Source organism: Cervus canadensis, chromosome 9, assembly GCF_019320065.1.
Source record: "Cervus canadensis isolate Bull #8, Minnesota chromosome 9, ASM1932006v1, whole genome shotgun sequence".
NCBI classification, from domain to species: domain Eukaryota; kingdom Metazoa; phylum Chordata; class Mammalia; order Artiodactyla; family Cervidae; genus Cervus; species Cervus canadensis.
The window spans coordinates 17,407,970-17,430,209 of NC_057394.1; the positions used below are offsets into that span (position 1 = coordinate 17,407,970).

The 22,240-nt window shown below is 42.4% G+C and overlaps 1 protein-coding gene and 1 pseudogene across 1 annotated transcript in view; one reads left to right on the forward strand and one right to left on the reverse strand.

The window, feature by feature from the left end:
- LOC122447240 (ATP-binding cassette sub-family C member 4-like) overlaps positions 1-22,240 on the reverse strand; it is a 914,448-nt gene that overhangs the window by 537,031 nt on the left and 355,177 nt on the right. The window lies entirely within an intron of this gene.
- LOC122447593 lies at positions 18,891-19,321 on the forward strand (annotated as a pseudogene).

Here is a 22,240-nt window from a genome sequence, read left to right on the forward strand (position 1 = left end):
ATCACCAGTAATGTTCTTTCTCAAACCTTTAATTTTTGAGGCAATCTTGTTTTTATTGATTGCTTTAGAAATACAGATATACCTTGTTTTATTGTGCTTCCCAGATACTGCATTTTTTACAAATTGAGAGCTTGTCATAAACCTGCATTAAGCAAGTGTATGGGTGTCATTTTTCTAGCATCAATTGCCCATTTTGTGTCTCTGTGTCACCTTTTGGTACTTCTCACAATATTTCAAACATTTTCACTATCATTGCAGTTGCTCTGGTGATCCATAACATTAATGATCTTTGATGTTACTACTATGACTTACTGAAGTCTCTGATGATAGTTAATATTTTTTAGCAATACCTTATTTTTAAGTTAAAGTCTGTACATTATTTTTTTTCAGGTGTAATGCTATGGCACACATGCTTGGGTACAGTATAATGTAAATATTACTTCCACGTGCCTTGGGAAACCAGAAAATTCATGTGACTCACTTTACTGTGATGTTCATTATATTCTGGTATTCTGAACCTGAATCCACAATAGCTCTGAGGGATGCCTGTACCTATTTTATTTCTGGAAAGCAAGTGACTGTCTGTTCTGAAACCTTTAAGGACATAAAGACAAGTTAGTCTGCTGCAAAGTCTAATGCTCCAGAGGGTGGACCACCAGCCTGGAGGAGGGGCTGTGGAAGTGACAGATGTTTGATTTTCTTGAATGTTTGATTTTTCTGAATCAAGACATTTCCCAACTCTGCGTATCTTATAAATAGCCCTCAAAGCTCAGAATCTGAGAGCTAAAAGCACTAACTGATGATAACAACCCCAAAGCCCCTGGACAGAATATAAAATGCTACAGACTGTTCAGTTCCAGTAATCATAGTCATGATTAAAACTTTTGTTTTCTGAAAATGAAAGAGAACTATCATTTTCTTCCTTTCCTATAACCATACAATAATGAAAGGCTGGGTTAGGCCTTTGTGTGCCTAGTAAAACAGAGTAATCAAACCATTTAAATACCACCAATCCTACCACCCAAATTCTCCCTGTCCTGTCCCTTTTTGAAATATTGTCTGAATTATATGTTATTCGGAGATACTGTGTGCTAATGGATTTCTTTCTGCTGTTAACAGGTTTTTGATTCAGGGAAACAGGAAGAATATTATCCACCATATGATTTGCTGCAAGATAGAAACAGCCTATTTTATAAGATGGTTCAACAACTGGGTGAGGAAGAGGCTGCTGTCCTTGCTAAAAGGGCAAAATAGGTGAGCTTGCTGCAGGAAGATATAATTACAATTCACCTCCAGAGTTCACTCTTCACAGGCTCTCCACCAAGGGTCTGAGAAGAAGCACCCTGTGTTCTTTTCAATAGAAGCCTTCAGAGAGGAAGCATCATGATTGGGTCTTAACAACACAGGGCAGGTGGAAGGCCGGTCGGCTGAGAATCTGCAGCAGTGCTGGGGGTGGGGTCATGATGTGTGCCCTTCTGTGTGCCTGCACCTGTGCCTGAGAGAGAGATTTTAGATTCAACTTTCCACATGTTTGGTCTCTGGGTTTAGATTCTCATGGACCATAGAACATTCTCATTTTGCAGACCCTTTACATTCATTCTGATTGGTGCTCAGCACATTTGTGATACAATTTCTGTCAAAGAACATTCAGGAAATTTGAGAATTTAAGGGAAAAAAATCTTGGAAGATTTTGATTCTAGGAAGATCTTCCAGAGAAAAGTAGGTCTCTTCTATTTCCTAATCTGTAAAGAAAACTCTTACCTGATATTATCACTTTCTCCCCAATTCTTTGTTGCATAGAATTAGGTCCATTTCCCCCCATGCTTCCTCTATATTCTAGAAGATGAAATTGTCATCAGGACAAATCAGGAACTCACAACACCTTCACACTGTAGTCTGAGTGGTGCTGAAGGTCACAGAGCACTTTCAGAGATGAGGTGTGGGAGGCACGAAGCACTGTGTGTGGTGTGAGGAAGGCACTCAGTGAGGAACATTCCGGTCACGTGGTATCCTCCTAACAGAGGTGTACTGGTAACCAAGGTCTGGTTTAAGAACCTTAGCCATTGTCATACAGCCATCTGTAAGTCTCTCTGGAAGAAGGTGGGAGTGGGATTGGGATTGATGGGAAGATAAACGGAGGGAAGGAAGGTCTGATGTTCTTACCCCTTAACACGCATGTTTCAGGGTGGGATGTGGCTTCCCTATTGAAAATTTATCTCTGGGTGTCAAATTATGGTTGTATTTTCCTTTCTTCATACTTTTCTGCACAGAGCGGGGATTGCTGAGGGAGGCTGGGTGCTGTCCTAGGCACTGCGTTCTGTGTCGAGCCTGAGAACACTGCTCCTGTCACGTGGTAGCCAAGGGAGGGCCAGTCACCTAAGCTCACAGGGTGGCGGAACCTCATTCTTGGATTTCAGTCCTGCCACTGGCTCAGGTCACCTCTACAGAAACGAATGCATTTCTGAATTCTCATGCCATCTTGACATTATTTTTGCATACTCTGCATCCTCTTGGGAGGATAAACTGTCAGATTATCAGTTTTTTGAATGTGCAAGCATCAGGTATCAATGTATTGTTCAGAGCTATAACACCGGGAGCATTAGCCTAAGTCACAAGGTTTTTACTCTAATAGAACAGAATTCATTCATCTGAAAAGAAAACCCAACATCTGGGAGAAGGTGCTTCCAACATCACATTTTCTTGAACTCCTAGCTCAGGTGAGCTGATCACAGTCTGATTGACCCTTTTTGGATGATCCATGAAATAGTAGAGAAAGTCCCTTTTAGATACATACAGCTAAAGGGGGCAGTAGTTTGCTAGGGCTGCCATACAAAGACCAAAGAGAGGGTGACTTAAACAGCAGAAACTTACATCCTCACAGTCCCAGAGGTTGGAAGTCTGAGGTCAAGGTGTCAGCAGGGTTGGTTTTCTCTGAGGCCTCACTCCTTGTCTTGGAGACGCCATCTTCCCTCTGTGTCTCTCATGCTCTTCCCTCTGTGTGAGAGTGTGTCCTGGTTTCTTCTTATGAGAACCAGTCTGTTAGGTTAGGGCCCACTTGTATGATTTCATTTTAACTTTATTGCCTCTTTAAAGATGCTGTCTCCAACTACAGTCTCATTCTATGGTACTGGGGGGTTTAGGACTTCAACATGTAAAATTGGAGGTGAGAGGGTAACAGGCAAGAAGACCAGGGGACTCCAAACAGAGGGAATACGCTGCAAGTATCAGACATTTTTTATCTCTCTCTTAAGCTGCAGGAGGGAAAAAACTACTAGTGTTATATTTTTTCCCCTTCTCTATACAAATTTATATCCACAGAAAAATAAATGCAAAAAGGCAAAATGATTGTCTGAGAAGGCCTTAAAAATATCTGAGAAAAGAAGAGATGCTAAAGGCAAAGGAGAAAAGGAAAAATATACCCATTTGAATGCAGAGTTCCAAAGAATAGAAAGGAGAGATAAGAAAGCCTTCCTCAGTGATCAATGCAAAGAAATAGAGGAAAACAATAGAATGGGAAAGACTAGAGATCTCTTCAAGAAAATTAGAAATACCAAGGGAACATTTCATGCAAATATGGATACAATAAAGGACAGAAATGGTATGGACCTAACAGAAGCAGAAGATATTAAGAAGAGGTGTGAAGAATGCACAGAAGAACTATACAAAAAAGATCTTCATGACCCAGATAATCACGATGGTGTTGTCACTCACCTAGAGACAGATATCCTGGAATGCAAAGTCAAGTGGGCCTTAGAAAGCATCACTACGAACAAAGCTAGTGAAGGTGATGGAATTCCCGTTGAGCTAATTAAAATCCTAAAGGATGATCCTGTGAAAGTGCTGCACTCAATATGCCAGCAAATTTTGAAAACTCAGCAGTGGCCACAGAAGTGGAAAAGGTTAGTTTTCATTCCAATCCCAAAGAAAGGCAATAGCAAAGAATGCTTGAACTACTGCACACTTGCACTCATCTCACACACTAGCAAAGTAATGCTCAAAATTCTCCAAGCCAAGCTTCAACAGGATGTGAACCATGAACTCACAGATGTTTAAGCAGCTGTATTTAGAAAAGACAGAGGAACCAGAGATCAAATTTCCAACATACATTGGATCATCGAAAAAGCAAGAGAGTTCCAGGAAAACATATATTTCTGCTTTATTAACCATGCCAAAGCCCTTGACTCTGTGGATCACAACAAACTGTGCAAAATCCTTCAAGTGATGGGAATACCAGACCACCTGACCTGCCTCCTGAGAAATCTATATGTAGGTCAGGAAGCAACAGTAAAAACTGGACATGGAACAACAGGCTGGTTCCAAATAGGAAAAGGAGTACATCAAGGCTGTATATTGTCACCCTGATTATTTAACTTATATGCAGAGTACATCATGAGAAGTGCTGGACTGGATGAAGTACAAGCTGGAATCAAGATTGCCGGGAGAAATATCAATAATTTCAGATATGCAGATGACACCACCCTTATGGCAGAAAGTGAAGAAGAATTAAAGAGCCTCTTGATGAAAGTGAAAGAGGAGAGTGAAAAAGTTGGCTTAAAGCTCAACATTCAGAAAACTAAGATCATGGCATCCGGTCCCATCACTTCATGGCAAATAGATGGGGAGCCAATGGAAACAATGACAGGCTTTATTTTTGGGGGCTCCAAAATCACTGCAGATGGTGACTACAGCCATTAAATTAAAAGACGCTTGCTCCTTGGAAGAAAAGTTATGAACATCCTAGATAGCATATTAAAAAAAAAGAGAGAGAGAGACATTGCTTAAACAACAAAGGTGCATCTACTCAAAGCTATGGTTTTTCCAGTAGTTGTATATGGATGTGAGAGATGGACAGTAAAGAAAGCTGAGCGCCTAAGAATTGATGCTTTTGAACTGTGATGTTGGAGAAGACTCTTGAGAGTTCCTTGGACTGCAAGGAGATCCAACCAGTCCATCCTGAAGGAAATTGGAAGGACTGATGCTGAAGGTGAAACTCCGATAGTTTGGACTCCTGATGTGAAGAACTGACTCATTTGAAAAGGCCCTGATGCTGGGAATGATTGAAGGCAGGAGGAGAAGGGGATGGCAGAGGATGAGATGGTTGGATGGCATCAATGACTCAATGGGCATGAGTTTGAGTAAGCTCTGGGAGTTGGTGATGGACAGGGAATCCTGGCATGCTGCAGTCCAAGGGGACGCAAAGAGTAGAACAGGACTGAGGGATTGAACTGAAGTGATACAAATTTAAAAAGAAGTTTCTTTTAAAATTCTATGTTGCTATAGGATAACTGGTTCACCTGAACTTAACTTTTCCCAAACCTTGAGCTAACCAAAGCAATTTTCTTATGAAAATGTTTGTCTTAAACTATGTTAATGAACTATGTATTTACCCTAGACTCAGTCTTCAAATGGGCTCCCCCTAAGACTCAGAATGGACTTTGCAAACCAGAATGTTTTACTCATGCAAATGTTCTCTTAAGCTATGTCAATGAGACTGTATTTGCTTAGAAACCTGCCTTTCTTCAAGATTCATGTCAATCATTTTATGGCCAGGGACAACTCACCTTGTGCCAATGTTATCTCAAAATGCAAGTTGTATGTGAGGGGCCTGGTGACAGTCTCTGAGTTTTGAGACATTTCCTTTCTCTAATTAGCAGACTGCTAGTTGCTATATGGATCTTCCCTGTAGCTCAGATGGTAAAGAATCTGCCTGCAATGCAAGAGACCTGGGTTAGATCCCTGGATCAAAAAGATCCTCTGCAGAAAGGAATGGCCATCCACTCCAGTACTCTTGCCTGGAGAATCCCATAGACAGAGGAGCCTGTCAGGCCACAGTCCATGTTGTCAAAAAGAGTTGGACACAACTGAGCAACTAACACTACTGACTACTACTACTGGCTATGTAACATCCACCTAAAGACTATCAGGGGACACTCTTTCTGTTCCCTTCTGATGTCTATGTCAGAAGCTTTCTCTATCTCTTTTATACTTTAATAAAATTTTATTACACAAAAGCTCTGAGTGATCAGGCCTCATCACTGGCCCCAAATTTAATTCTTCTCCTCTGGAAGCCAAGAATCATGGCGTCTTTTGTGGTTCAGCAACAGCCTTTCAGAGGGGACACAGTTCAGCTCCAAGAATAAATGCCTGTCATCCATTCTGTTCTGTGATGAAGCAGCCCTGGTTGAGGTTTTCTGAAGTTTCTTTGTTCCCAGTGTGTAACAGAGGTGTCGTTTTGCCTATTCGTGAAATCACCTAATACAGCCCAGAAGTTTTAAAATTCTCATATCCTAGCTCTAGGAGCCTAGTCCAGTTGGCTAGATGGAGCAGGCAGTTAGCATCCATGTGGCCTTGTGTCCCCCAGGGTCTCTGAGCCTCAGGTCCTCACCTGTGTGTAGAGCAGGATTACAGCCCTGCTGGCTTCTTCACACTTATCACAGGGATTAGATGAGAGAACAGATGCTTAAGTGCTTTGAGAATATAGAGTGTTTTATGGTATAAAAGTGGGATCATTTTGTAAAAGGCTCTAGGTAGAAATGTTGCCTCCCAGTAATAAAACAAATATACCCATAGTTGTTCTAGGTCACTTTAGAGACCCTAATCAGGGGTCCCTAACTGCTGAATATCCTTTGCAGTATTCAGTTCAGGTATTTTAGACCATGAAACAAAGCCCTTTTCAGTTAAAAGTTGCTAAAAGTAATGTTTTCTTTATAAAAAATTGTATTGAGAAGGGTTATGGAGAAAAGAGCCAGATGATTTTGGAAAGAATATTAAGCAGTAGAAGATGAAATGAATTTTCTTTTGTTCTGTCAGGCGAGTGTATGCTCCTCGGTTTTTGTCTCGTCACAACAAAGATTTGAAGTGATGGATGTTAGAGCCCCTCAGCATGTTACAGCTCTCGGGTCTTGGACAGACCATGTTATAGTTCTCAGGTCTCGAACGGACCGTGTTATAGCTCTTAGAGAAATCAGTGTTAGCTCAGTGTTACAGCTCTATTTTATTTCGATAATAGCAGGAAAATTCATCTTCGAGGCATGAGGGCATGTCGACCCAAAGACGCGAAGAGAAGAGTGCCCCAGTGCACGGGAGAGAGAGAGAGCGAGCTACATTTGGCTCCTCTTTTTATATGTTTTTCTCTCCCTGGACCTGTCCTATGTAAATTGGGCCAGCCAAGAGTGCTGTTTGCTTTACCTGAGGTTCTCACTCTGGTCCTTGGACCTTCCTTTGTTCCATTTTCGCGGGCTTTTCCCTTCCAGGTCTTTTAGCCACCACCATTTTGGACTCCTTTTCCCTATTCTAACTACCTAACAGTTTCTTTAACTGTTTTAGTTTCACCAAAAGAGTACTTAAATATATAATCACCAAATATGTCTAGCTTAATAAAATGGAGGAGGGTGATGACATTCAATTAACCTCCCCCCTACTCCCACCAAAGGCTTTTTTAAGTGCTTCCATTACAATGGAAATAGCCTCAGATTTCAGCCAGTGGGCCCAAGCATTCTTGTAGAGTTTATTTTTCTCCTTAAGTGACATTTAAATATATAGCATTTCATATGCAGAGCAGGTTATGTTAGCAACAAGAGAATTAGTAAGTGCACTTACTATGAAGGTAGGTGTCCTAGCGCTTTTCTGTTTCATGTGTGAAGTTCATTCTCTCTCACAATAACTGTTTACAACACCCACAAATGCACTTGCAGTCAGGTTTTATAAAAGAGATATGGAATCATGTGTCTAAGCAACCCAGTTTGTGACAGGTGTCAGCCTCTGATAGAGGATACATTTTCTGTTTTAAAGACTCAAAGTAAACTTTTCACATTCTTCTTTGAGGAAAAAGAGTTACACATGAATTCATTTTTTGCCCAAACATGTTCAGAGATAAGGTTTCACAAGCCCTGACATTATTTTATTTTGTTTTGTGCATCTGTAAGGAACCGAGATACAATACAGCTACTAAAAACTGATGATTGTGGAACTTGACAGCACTTCATTTCCTTTGTGTTCTGATTATACACTGAAAAAATACTGATATACTGAAAAATACTGATATAAGTGTATCTCTTCCAGTTCAGCTAGAATTTGGTAGAATTCAAGAGCTGTCCTATTATTGTGTATCATCTTCCATTTTAGAGCAGTTTATTGGTTGAGTCATCATTAAAATGTTTGATTCTCTTTTCATTCTTGGGACCCACTATCCACAGATCACATTTCTATAGGCCCTATAACTGTTTTGCCACACAAATTAAACCCCAGGATATTTCATACATACACACCAGTGTTTCAGTGCCTGTCAGAGTTTATAAATATAAAGATAATAACCTGATACTAACATCCAGATCTGCTGTGCTCCTTTTATGTGTGAAAATGACAAACCCTGTTCAGATGCTAGACTTCCTATTCTCTTTGTTACCCTGTTTTTAATTTATTTCAGGGAATAAATGATTTTTCTAATCAATTTACTGTAATTATAAAACATCTGTGAATCAGAATGATCAGAAATTTAGAGCTACAGGTTGTTTGGCATTAAACCCAGCCCCACTAAGGGTTTTAATGGGACTGCATCCTCCATAGAATAAATACAACCCTGGTTTTTTAAAACTGTGCCTCCAATAGTGATATGATTGCTTAACATGAAGAAGGAAACCTAGAAATGTGATGCCTTAGGAGGAGGACTTTAAAATTTTAAACATGTCGTTTTTGTCTTTTTCTCCCTCAGGTGTATTTCAAAAGGAGATAGCCAGATATTACTCACAGTGACCCTGTGGTTATGAACGTTTCCAGTGGACAGCCCTCAGCCTTAACAATTTTTGAGTCAACACTGTGATTCTACCATGAGTTCATGTCTACTACAAAGGCTTTTTTTCCAACAGGTTTTGCACTGCATAAACTATATTCTGCTTTTTTTTACACCAGCAACAAATGTTTACACATTACAAGATGTTAGTTCTCCAACTTCACTCATTGATTTCAGGCTCTTGAAAAAAGATTTATTATGTTTATTTAAATGTTTTATTACTTGCTTTCTTATCTAAATCAGACGTGCAGGCCACCAATAAACTGTCTCACAGGTTTTGTGTCTTGAGAGACTCCAGAGCCAAACTCATTTTCTAAGATTTGAGACAAAGTTGTCACAGATGTTTCTTTACTGTTCCCAGAATTACATATTACTTTCCAATTATATCAGAGATTCTGTTTACTTGAGGACTGTGTGAAGTTGCTGTTTTGTGTCACCACTTCCTTTAACATGACTAGGATCCATTTTTATACTAAAAGACCTCTGATTAAAATACCGTAGAGAAACCTGATAGGAAAAACATATAATACACTATAGTTTAAGTAACAAAAAAAATAGATATATGGTTAAATACAATACAGAAGGACAATATTAGATGTTCTAAAAGAGAAGGAAGGGAAAATATGCTTTCTCAAAAAAGGACCCCTTCTAGGGGATTTGCTAATGAAGCACAGATGTGTGCTAGACTGTCTTCTAGATAGAGGATTTTATTTTATTGTTTACAAATCGTGATAAAGTATATATAACATAAAATTTACCATATAACCATTTTTAGTCACACAATCCAGTGGCATTAATCACATTTACAGTGTAGCGCAGCCTAACTTTTGGTAATTATGTGCTTCCTCTTCAGTGTGTTATTTCTGCAGAGTCATTTTGATAGATTTCATTTTCTAGGAGGAATCTGTTTCCTGTGAGTTTTGAGCTTGATTGACATAAATTTATTCACAATATCTTATATGTTTACTCTCTGCAGCGTCTGTGTTCTTTTGGCTTTTTAATTTTCTTTTAACCTTCTTTTTTATGAATAATCTTGCATAACTTTTCCCTGTTTTCAAAGAATCAACTTTTTGCTTGATTGATGCTCTTTTTTTGCTAGTTCATCATATCATTCTTTCTTTCCTTCAACTTTTGCTTAACTTTGAGGTTTTTCCTCTAATTCTTAAATTGAAAAGAGATTAGTAATGTCATCATTTTTCTACTATAAGTATATAAAGCTGACTTTTTTCCTAAGATCCACTTGAGCTGCAACCTGCAAGTTTTGGTACTCATCACTGTCAATAGCCATAGTATTATGTATTTTCTAATTCCTAATTTAATTCATTAACTATATCTTTTACCCATGGGTTATTTATAAGAATCACTTCAGTTCAGTCACTCAGTCGTGTCCGACTCTTTGCGACCCCATGAATCGCAGCATGCCAGGCCTCCCTGTCCATCACCAACTCCTGGAGTTTACTCAAACTCATGCCCATTGAGTCGGTGATGCCATCCAGCCATCTCATCCTCTGTCATCCCCTTCTCCTCCTGCCCCCAATCCCTCCCAGCATCAGGGTCTTTTCCAGTGAGTCAACTCTTCGCATGAGGTGGCCAAAGTACTGGAGTTTCAGCTTCAGCATCAGTCCTTCCAATGAACACCCAACTGATCTCCTTTAGGATGGACTGGTTGGATCTCCTTGCAGTCCAAGGGACTCTCAAGACTCTTCTCCAACACCACAGTTCAAAAACATCAATTTTTCGGTGCTCAGCTTTCTTCAAAGTCCAACTCTCACATCCATACATGAATACTGGAAACACCATAGCCTTGACTAGACAGACCTTAGTTGGCAAAGTAATGTCTCTGCTTTTTAATATCCTCTCTAGATTGGTCATAACTTTCCTTCCAAGGAGTAAGCGTCTTTTAATTTCATGGCTGCAGTCACCATCTGCAGTGATTTTGGAGCCCAAAAAATAAATTCTGACACTGTTTCCACTGTCTCCCCATCTATTTCCCATCAGGTGATGGGACCAGATGCCATGATCTTCGTTTTCTGAATGTTGAGCTTTAAGCCAACTTTTTCACTCTCCTCTTTCACTTTCATCAAAAGGCTCTTTAGTTCTTCTTCACTTTCTGCCACAAGGGTGGTGTCATCTGCATATCTGAGGTTATTGATATTTAACCTGGCAATCTTGATTCCAGCTTGTGCTTCTTCCAGCCCAGTGTTTCTCATGATGTACTCTGCATATAAGTTAAATAATCAGGGTGACAATATACAGCCTTGACGTACTCCTTTTCCTATTTGGAAGCAGTCTGTTGTTCCATGTCCAGTTTTTACTGTTGCTTCCTGACCTGCCTACAGGTTTCTCAAGAGGTAGGTCAGGTGGTCTGGTATTCCCATCTCTTTCAGAATTTTCCACAGTTTATTGTGATCCACACAGTCAAAGACTTTGGCATAGTCAATAAAGCAGAAATAGATGTTTTTCTGGAACTCTCTTGCTTTTTCGATGATCCAGCGGATGTTGGCAATTTGATCTCTGGTTCCTTTGCCTTTTCTAAAACCAGCTTGAACATTTATAAGTATAATGTTCTCTAAATTTCAAATGCTAATAGATTTCTTCTTTTAGATTGAACCATGTAGAACTGTTAACATTCAGTCTTTTTATAAGCTATAAAATGGCACTTTCATATGGTTCAACATATAGTAGTCTTTTGTTATTAATATATAACTTAATTTCATTTGGTCAGAGAACATTAGGTTGTGAATTCTAAATCAAAGGTAATCGCATTCATACTAAAGGTCCTTGTTTCTGCCATTTTGTATTTTATTCGGGGCAGGGGGTTAAAATGTTATAAGTACATGTGTAACCAGTAATTTTCAATAAAATTTTTTCAATAAAAAATCCTCCCCCAATACTGGAATGTCTTCTGATACGTGTTGCAGGCTGGTTCTCTAGGATGCAGACTCAGATGGACTTTAGTGCTGGGATGTGTATCAGGGTTGCCCTTGGGGTCAACACTGTGGAATCAGGAGGGAAGAAACAGGGTAAGGCAGAGGGAAAGATCAAGGTGCAACTCTGGCCAGATGACCTGAGCTGACCCCATGTGAGTTTGGAGTGACGATGGCCCTTCAGGGTTGTCCTGACACATCCAATGGCCAGGCCTTTATACCTTCACCTGGATGGATCATTGCATGTAGGCTGCCCCCAGAGGGCTGGTGGTTTAAGGTTGCCCATTGACAGCACTTACAGCTGCTGGACAACAAGTCCTTGAAAGGTCAGGACAGCACATCTCCATGTCCCCCCTGGGCATGTATCACAGTTCCAGAGGTAGGTGATGAGGGTGTACTGTGGGGGAGACTCTTGATGACTGATGTTTAAGTTAAAATGATGACTCAGTGATTCTCCTGAATACCCTCTGTTCTAAAAAATAGAGGAAAAGGTCCATGTAGGGGAGATATCCTCATTCTCCAGGGTCAGCCCAGTTGTCATCTCTTCTAGGAAGTCACATGAAGATCAGTTGTCATCCTAGGTAACTCGGATTTGAGTGTTACCCTGAGCACCTCTCGTGTTAAACTAAACCATACTTGGTTAGTGTCCTGTTGTCACCATCTTGAGATACTTTATTTTTAAACAAGGGGCCTGTTCTTTCTGTTGTGCATGTAGTCTGCCCTGACTGTGAGTGTTCAGTTCAGTTCAGTCACTCAGTTGTGTCTGACTCTTTGTGACCCCATGAACCGCAGCACGCCAGGCCTCCCTGTCCATCACCAACTCCCAGAGTTTACCCAAACTCATGTCCATTGAGTCGGTGATGCCATCCAACATCTCATCCTCTGTCGCCCCCTTCTCCTCCTGCCTTCAATCTTTCCCAGCATCAGGGTCTTTTCAAATGAGTCACCTCTTCGCATCAGGTGGCCAAAATATTGGCGTTTCAGCTTCAACATCAGTCCTTCCTGGCAGTCCAAGGGATTCTCAAAAGTCTTCTCCAGCACCACAGGTCAAAAGCATCAATTCTTCTGCTCTCAGATTTCTTTATAGTCCAAATCTCACATCCATACATTACTACTGGAAAAACCATAGCCTTGACTAGACAGACCTTTGTTGACAAAGTAATGTCTCTGCTTTTTAATATGCTGTCTAGGTTGGTCATAACTTTCCTTCCAAGGAGTAAGCGTCTTTTAATTTCATGGCTACAGTCACCATCTGCAGTGATTTTGGAACCCAGAAAAATAAAGTCTGATACTGTTTCCACTGTTTACCCATCTATTTGCCATGAAATGATGGGACTGGATGCCATGATCTTAGTTTTCTGAATGTTGAGCTTTAAGCCAACTTTTTACTCTCCTCTTTCACTTTCATGAAGAGGCTCTTTAGTTCCTCTTCACTTTCTGCCACAAGGGTGGTGTCATCTGCATATCTGAGGTTATTGATATTTAACCTGGCAATCTTGATTCCAGCTTGTGCTTCTTCCAGCCCAGTATTTCTCATGATGTACTCTGCATATAAGTTAAATAAACATGGTGACAATATACAGCCTTGATGTACTCCTTTTCCTATGTGGAAACAGTCTGTTGTTCCATGTCCAGTTCTAACTGTTGCTTCCTGACCTGCATACAGGTTTCTCAAGAGGCAGGTCAGGTGGTCTGGTATTCCCATCTCTTTCAGAATTTTCCACAGTTTATTGTGATCTGCACAGTCAAAGGCTTTGGCATAGTCAATAAAGCAGAAATAGATGTTTTTTTCTGGAACTCTCTTGCTTTTTCGATGATCCAGTGAATGTTGGCAATTTGATCTCTGGTTCCTCTACCTTTTCTAAAACAAGTTTTAACATCTGGAAGTTCACAGTTTATGTATTGCTCAAGCCTGGCTTGGAGAATTTTGAGCATTACTTTACTAGTGTGTGAGATGAGTGCAATTGTGTGATAGTTTGAACTTTCTTTGCATTGCCTTTCTTTGGGATTAGAATGAAAACTGACCTTTTCCAGTCCTTTGGCCACTGCTGAGTTTTCCAAATTTGCTGACATATTGAGTGCAGCATCATCTTTTAGGATTTGAAATAGCTCAACTGGAATTCCATCACCTCCACTAGCTTTGTTCCCAGTGATACTTCATAAGGCCTACTTGACTTCACAATCCAGGATGTCTGGCTCTAGGTGAGTGATCACACCATTGTGATTATCCGGCTCGTGAAGATCTTTTTTGTATAGATTTTCTGTGTATTCTTGCCACCTCTTCTTAATATCTTCTGCTTCTGTTAGGTCCATACCATTTCTGTCCTTTTTTGAGCCCATATTTGCATGAAATGTTCCCTTGGTATCTCTAATTTTCTTGAAGAGATCTCTAGTCTTTCCTATTCTATTGTTTTCCTTTATTTCTTCGCATTGATTGCTGAGGAAGGCTTTCCTATATTTCCTTGCTATTCTTTGGAACTCTGCATTCAAATGGGTATATCTTTCCTTTTCTCCTTTGCATTTTGCTTCCTTTCTTTTCACAGCTATTTGTAAGGCTTCCTCAAACAGCCATTTTGCTTTTTTGCATTTCTTTTTCTTGGGGATGGTCTTGATCCCTGTCTCCTGTACAATGTCATGAACCTGTGTCCATAGTTCATCAGGGACTCTGTCTATCAGATCTAGTCCCTTAAATCTATTTCTCACTTCTGCTGTATAATCATAGGGGATTTGATTTAGGTCTTACCTGAATGATCTAGTGGTTTTCCCCACTTTCTTCATTTTAAGTCTGAATTTGGCAATAAGGAGTTCATGATCCGAGCCACAGTCAGCTTCAGCTTACACGTGGTAAGACTTGAAACTGTGCCCTGTTCACTTTTTAATTATGTCTTCCAGCAGAATATCTATACATATTGCTCAGTAAGTGTTTGTGGAATGAACAAATGATGACTGAGAGCAAACCTTCCGTCTCAACTTTATAACTTTGAGATTTTGAGTGGTAGCCTGGGATAACAGGAAGCCCTGGTTTTGGAGTCAGTCACACTGATCTGTCCTTTCTCTATTACTCACTAGCAGTGTGGGTGTGGGCGAGCAGTACCCAGCCAAGGTGCCAGGATATTAGAATGGCACCATCCTTGACAAAATAGGCTCTGGACATCCTTTAGTCACGTAGTCTTAGTTACATGCTTGAGTATATATCTCAACCTCTAAATCTCAGCTTCTTTGTCTGGGAAATGAATATAGTTCCTGCTCTCTTAAACCATTGCTTTGGTTGGGATGATGGATGGACTAAGATCATCCAAAGACACAGGGTGGAATCATTGACCTTGGTGAATCTTATCACTAGGACAGGAGAACAGGATGGGTTTGGATGAAGGAGGTTTGTAGACTGTAGAAGGTGTACTTGAGGAGGTCCTCATCTGATGGCCTAAACCAAACTGTTCCTCCTCCACATGTAGTTAAGATGACACAAGCACATGGGGAAGAGCACACGCTCTGGAGTCAGGGACAAATCCTGGCACCTCTGGGCACTGACTGGGTTTGGATTCAAGTTCTGCTACCTGCTAAGTGGGGGCTCTTAAGGTTGGGAAGCCCACTGTACTTCAATGTCTTTGTCTGAAAGTTGAGGTGGGGACAGTATGATTCTCAGAGGGCTGCTGCCAAGATTAACTATGACAGTGACACAGTGTGGTCTGTGCACTAGTGTCAGTCCATGACCTGTTTGTAACCTGGTTAGAAATAAGTACAGGAAATTCAAGAAAGCTAGAAACTCAAAACCATCTGTATTGCTGTGACATCCACCCTCAGGATGGGTGGGATCCTGAACACCCCAGGGAGCAGTGTGAGTGTTGCACTTTTGGGGTGGGGGAGGGGCACGTGGCTGAGCTGCACCCTAGCCGTGCATAGTGGATCATTGATTAGGTTGCAATGGGCTGAAAATGTAAAATTAAATAAAACTGATATTTAATCCCAGACAGGTGTGAAACACTGCTTTTGAACAATACTGGATATGTGATTAGCTGTCAATCAGTACTACTCTCTCCAGCACTATCCTCTTTATTAATTGTTACCATCATATTTATCTTACAATTAGAGCACATAGGCTTTCAAAAGGCCCTACTATACATTGTCAATGTTTTTAATAGCATTAAAAAGCTAGAAATAATTAAATTCCTGTTCAAGTTTAAAGGTTTTTTTCTTTTTTTTTTTAAGTCTAAAAATAATACTGTGCATATGTTTTACCAATTCTATTCTTGAAACAGCAGCATGGTCCTAATGTTGAAGAAGGTCCCTGGAAGCACAACAGGTCACTTTAAAACCTACAGAATTTTTAAACACAAGGTTTTATGTGTAAGCTATTAATTTTCCTTTAAAAACAGAAAGAATGTGGATCTTTTATTTTTTAAACCTAATGTTCTAAGGAAAGTGTTTCTTTTTTCCAAAAACTAGAACAGCAATGTGTGTTGAAAACTGGGAGAAATATATATTTATTTGAATTTAGACCTAAAAAATAGCATTATTAGAAGGAATCACATGCCCCAGCCCTGTGAGACCTCCATCTGTACTCCAGGCCCATCTGACTTGCCTTTGGAGTCAAACTGGGATTGTATTATTTTTTTAAGAAGAACCAAGGTTAAGACTTAGACACACTAGGAATGTTCTATAAGAAGTTCACATTGGATGGTTCTGACTAAATTCACTCTTTCACTCAGCAAACATGTTCACAAGTATCCATCCCAACAGGTGGAAGCTTTGGGTATTCCAAACCAGTGTTTGATCCAAAAGTTTATCATATTTAATTCTAGAGGACATTACATGAAAAACATTTTTAAAATTAAAATTTTCAGATTACCTAGACAAAAAATGAGTCTCTGAGATGGAGTTTTCATCACATTAGAAATGTAATAAGTAAATAATGATAAACAGAGAACTGAGGGCTTTAAAACCCTGTTTTATAACATTAATTTTTTTTTAAATCCATGAGTGTACTGATTCCTATAAGATGTAAAATAGGTAGTAGGAAGGGAAAGCCCTTTTTTGCAGTAGAGGGTCAACTCACAAATGTAGCCAGACTGACTGCAAATTACCATATAGCAGCCATCCTTGTCATAAATAATTCAGACAAAAATCATCATTGTCTGAATATATGGTGAATGTTCATGGGTTGGGGGAGACACAGCATTTTCATGGACTCAAAATATCTTCTCAGATTAATTCTTTAGGGAAGAATTGTATTTTCAAAGTGGAAAAATCTGGCAAACACCTGGCTAAGCAAGTAACCAGAGTAAATATTATTAATAGCGAACCTACTGACAGCCTTGACTTTTTTTTCCCTAGTTTCTTCAAAAATTTATTTAAGTATCTATCATTGATTCACAATGTTGTGTTAATTTCTGCTGTATAGCAGTGATTCAGTTATACATACATTCTTTTTCATATAAGTTAAATAATCAGGGTGACAATATACAGGTCATACTCCTTTCCCAATTTTGACCCAGGTGGCTGTTCCATGTCTGGTTCTAACTGTTGCTTCTTGACCTGCATACAGGTTTCTCAGGAGACAGGTAAGGTGATCTTTAAGTTTTCCATTTTGTTGTGATCTACAGAGTCAAAGGCTTTAGTGTAGTCAGCGAAGCAGAAGTAAATGTTTTCCTGAGCGGACACCGTAAGGCCCGCAAAGCTTGGAAATGGACTTCCTTGTCCTTTACAGGAAAACTCTGCCCACCCTGCCCCAGAGCTCTGCTGTTCTAAGCGCAGCCTGTGGACCAGCAGCATCGGCTGGCCTGGGGGGCCATTAGAACACGGAATCTTGTCTCTATCCCAGACCCACTGACTCAGAATCTCTGGATTCCAGGTGAGTCCTGCTCACAGTACAGTCAGAGAAGTGCTGGTTTAGAGGCCCTGATCCGTCATCCTACTGTTGCACCCTCCCCAGGTGCAGGCTGCCAGGGAGGACCAGGGGGTGTGGCCACCTGGAGCCCCGCCCCCTCCAGGCCGTGCTCTGAGCACCTGGACCCCAGAACCCCTGCTCCCAGGGCCTGTGCCCGCCCCTCTCCCGGGGCCCATGTCCCAGCTCGACAAGTGGTCACGATACAGCTGTTTATGGGCACGAAGAGCGTGGCCTGAGACTGGACCTGAAGGCTGGGTAAATGTGCTCTTGTTTGAGCAGCAGAGTGCTCAGGGCACAGAGCGGGTCAGAGCCAGAGGCGGGAAGAGCAGGGGGAGGCCTGGGGGCTGGGGCGGCCCCTCCCTCTGCTGCCCTGCCTTCTGGCTTAGAGCTCAGTGTCCAAAACCCCAGTCTTCCAGGTTTTAATAGTTACCTAGGTGTACTTGACAGTTTTGTATGACTGATTTATAACTTTAAAATATTTAAACATATAGTATGGGCTTCATTTATACTCCTGACCTGGGGCCACGGATGTAAGTGACAGGTCTTTTAAATGTTTCTCAGAGTGTTCACAGGACTTCATGTATCCCAATCCACTGGGATGGATAAAGATTCAAATTCCCAGGCCCCACAATGTGACCTTCTGGATCAGATCTTTGGGATTGGAGCCTAGGACTCTGCCTTCTGACCCCCTCCTCTGGTGATTCTGATCCACAGCAGAGCTACAGGAGCACGTGTAATGTTAGGGGGGACATGGAGGGGAGCTGCCACAAGTGGCAGGAAGTGTCAGGGAGAGAGAGGGAGGTCCCAGGTCAGAGGAAGACACTGATACCAACTTACAGCTTCCAGCTTCTCTCCTGATTCTCCTCACAACTTGGCCTGACCCCACCTCCATGAGCTGGCTGCAGGGAGAAGTTGCCAGAACGGGGCAAGGGTGTCCTCCTGCCGACCGTGGGGCTCTCGGGGGCTGCCCTACAGAAAGAAGGACCTGAGTCAGAGCAAAGGGGCTGCGGGTGCCTAGAGGGACCTCAAGGACCCACCCGGGGAGTCAGGCTGAAGCCACTGAGAAGGTCTTTGGGCAGAGAGACCTCCTGGTCCCGCAGGACACGGGTGGAGTGGGGACAGACTGTGTTCCCACCTGCCTGGGCTCAGAGTCTGCATCTGCCAGTTAGGAGTCCTATGCCATTGATCAAGGTCCTAAAGTGCTGTAGGATGGGGTTTCTAATACCCTCCAAGCTTGTGTTAAAATTAAACATGATAGTCTTTTGTTCAGGCCCATGATACTGGCAGAATGGGCAAGTGTCGTGGTCTCCATACTGCCAGGAATTTCTGTAACCACTGACGAGCCCAGAAGCAGCATGATAAGTAGTACAATAAAGCCCATTTGGACACAGCCCTGAAGGCCAACCCTTTTGGAGGCGCTTCTCATGCCAAGAGAATTGTGCTCGAAAAAGTAGGGGTTGAAGCCAAACAACCAAATTCTGCCATCAGGAAAAGTGTCAGGGTTCAGCTCATCAAGAATGGTAAAAAATCACAGTCTTTGTACCCAGTGATGGTTGCTTGAATTCTATTGAGGAAAATAATGACATTATGGTTGCTGGATTTGGTTGCAAAGGTCATACTGTTGGTGACATTCCTGGAGTACGCTTTAAGGTTGTCAAAGTAGCCAGTGTCTCTCTTTTGGACTTATACAGAGGCAAGAAGGAAAGACCAAGATCATAAATTTGGATGATGAAAGCATGATAGTAATAAATTTTTATATACCAAAAACTAATTAAACATGATAGTTAAGTAAAAACATATCTTGGCACACAGCAGAATAAGGGGCGGCTGCTGTTTATTGGGACACTCATCACCTTACATCTCTGCACTGCTTGATGCTCGATATCATAGGCTGTGCTGTGCTGTTCATGTCACTGGCTGTGCTCAGTCACGTCCGACTCTTTGCAGCCCTATGACTGTAGCCTGCCAGGCTCCTCTGTTCATGGGATTCTCTAGGCAAGAACACTGGAGTGGGTTGCCATCTCCTCCTCCAGGGTGTCTTCCCAACCCAGACAAGGAACTTGCCTCTCCTGTGTCTCCTGCAGTGGCAGGCAGATTCTTTACCACTGAGACTGGGAAGCACCTGTCCCTGGCTGATAAGATCAATTGCCTCAACCCCCCAGGGGGTGCTTGTGGTAAGGAATCTGCCTGCTACTGTAGGAGACACAAGAGATGCAGGTTTCATTCCTAGGTCAGGAAGATCCCCCAGAAGAGGAAATGGCAACCCACTCCAGTATTCCTGCCTAGGAAATCCCATCCTCTGTCCATGGGGTCCCAAAGAGTCATCATGACTGAACACACACACCCCTCAGACCCCAGGCATTTGAAGACTCCAGTCACAGCCCTGTTATAGACCCGTGCTTGGCCAGTGGCCCAGAGCTCCATGAGCTTCTATGCACAGGAGCGACTCCTGAAGTTACTGCCCAGCTGCTCATCCTGTACGGCTCCCAGGATTTCCCTCCCAGAAAACCAAACACTGGGACTCAGGCTAAGGTTTGTGATGAACTAAGGCTGTGGTGGTTTAGTTGCTAAGTCTTGTCCAACTCTTGTGAATCCATGGACTGTAGCCTGCTAGGTTCCTTTGTCCATATGGGATTCTCCAGGCACGAATACTGGAATGTGTTGCCATTTCCTTCTCCAGGGGATCTTCCCGACCCAGGGATTGAATCCCAGGTCTCCTGCTTTGAAGGCAGATGCTTTACTGGCTGAGCTAGGAGGGAAGCCCCAGGAGTGAAAGTGAAGTCGCTCAGTCGTGTCCGACTCTTTGCAACCCTATGGACTCTAGCCCACCAGGCTTCTCTGTCCATGGGATTTTCCAGGCAAGAATACTGGAGTAGGTTGCTATTTCCTTCTCTAGGGGATCTTCCCGACCTGGGGATCAAACTCAGATCCCCTGCATTGCGGGTAGTCTCTTTACCATCTGAGCCATCAGGGAATCTTTTAAAAGAAGTAACTGCAGGAGTGTAACACTTGGAGAGGCACTTATCCACACTGAGGCTGTTTTGTAGCCAGCTTTTAATAACATGAGTGAATTGATGTTGTCAGCATCTGCCCATAAATCCTGCGTGTGTGTGTGTGTGTGTGTGTGTGTGTGTGTGTGTGTGTGTGCTCAGTTGTGTTCAACTATTTGCGACCCCACAGACTATAGCCTGCCAGGCTCCTCTGTCCATGGAATACTGCAGTATTGGGTTGCTATTTCCTTCTCCAGGGGATCTTCCCGAACAAGGGATTGAACCTGTGTCTGTTGCAGCTCCTGTATTGGCAGGGAGATTCTTTACCACTAGAGCCACCAGGGAAGCCCAACTAGGCTGGGCTTGTGTGAAACCTCTAGGAACAACTGTGCTATACTGAACATCACCACCAGGGGGGAGATGAATCAATGTATCCAGGTGAGCAGCGTGGAAGGGCCATGGAATGAGCAGCCAGGAAGACCTCTCAGCGGGCAAGAGAGAGGCCCCCACCTCACCCACCTCATCTACACCCTAGACACAGAAACACACACTCCTGCTCCTATAGAATCACCTGATTTGTTTACTCCGTTCCTCGTCCAGATGGAATCCTTATAGCTTAAACATGGCAAAGTCCAATGGATTGTAAAATCACCAGGGGACTCTGTAAACCGAGTGCTGAAGCCTCATCTCAGTTAAATCAGAATCTCGGGAGAGGGGATGCAGGAGTAAACACTTTAAAAAAACCCTCAGGTAATTCCACCCTGCAGCCAATAGAGAACCTATGTTATAGGAAGCAAAAGATCTCATTTCTTCCCAAATGGCAGCTGCTTTCATGCTAGAAAATGTTTGTCACTCAGTCTTGTCTGACTCTTTGCAAACTCCATGACTCTCATGCAACTCCAGAATTCCAAGGAATTCTCCATGTAAGAATATTGGAGTTGGTTGCCTATTTCTTTCATCTAAGGGATCTTCCCAACCCAGGGATCAAACCCGGGTCTCCTCCACTGCAGGCAGATTCTTTACCATCTGAGCCACCAGGAAACCAAAGATGGTTTGATTTCTTCCTATTTTGTTACTGACCCTCCCCAGTCAGACCCAAACCGGGGTTGGGGAGTCCTTTAACCAGGTTTGTGTGTGTGCTTAGTCACTCAGTCATGTCTGACTCTTTGCAACCTCATGGACTGCAGCCCCCCAGGCTCCTCTGTCAGTGGGATTTCCCAGGCAAGAATACTGGAGTGGGTTGCCATTTTCAGCTCCAAGGGATCTTCCTGACCCAGGGATCAATGCGAGTCTCCTGCACTGGCAGGAATGGTCTTTACTGCTGAGCCACCTGGGAAGCCCCTCTGCCAGGTGTGGCTTGTCCTAACATAACATGCTCTAGAGGACACACTCACTCCCAAAAGCACACCTGGGACTGCTGTATGTGATTCCTGTCAGCTGGGGGATGGGTGGGTTCTCACAGGGCAAGCTCAACTGTTCTGCCTCTGGCTTCAGATCACAGTGCTGGGCTCAGCATCTCTGCACACGGCCCCCTGGCCAGCATCTTGAATCACAGTGCCGGGCGCAGAGACTCTGCACATGGCCCTCAGAGCTGAGGTGTCAGCACAGCCATTTCACACCAGGGGGTCTTGTCTGAAGGACCAGGTGC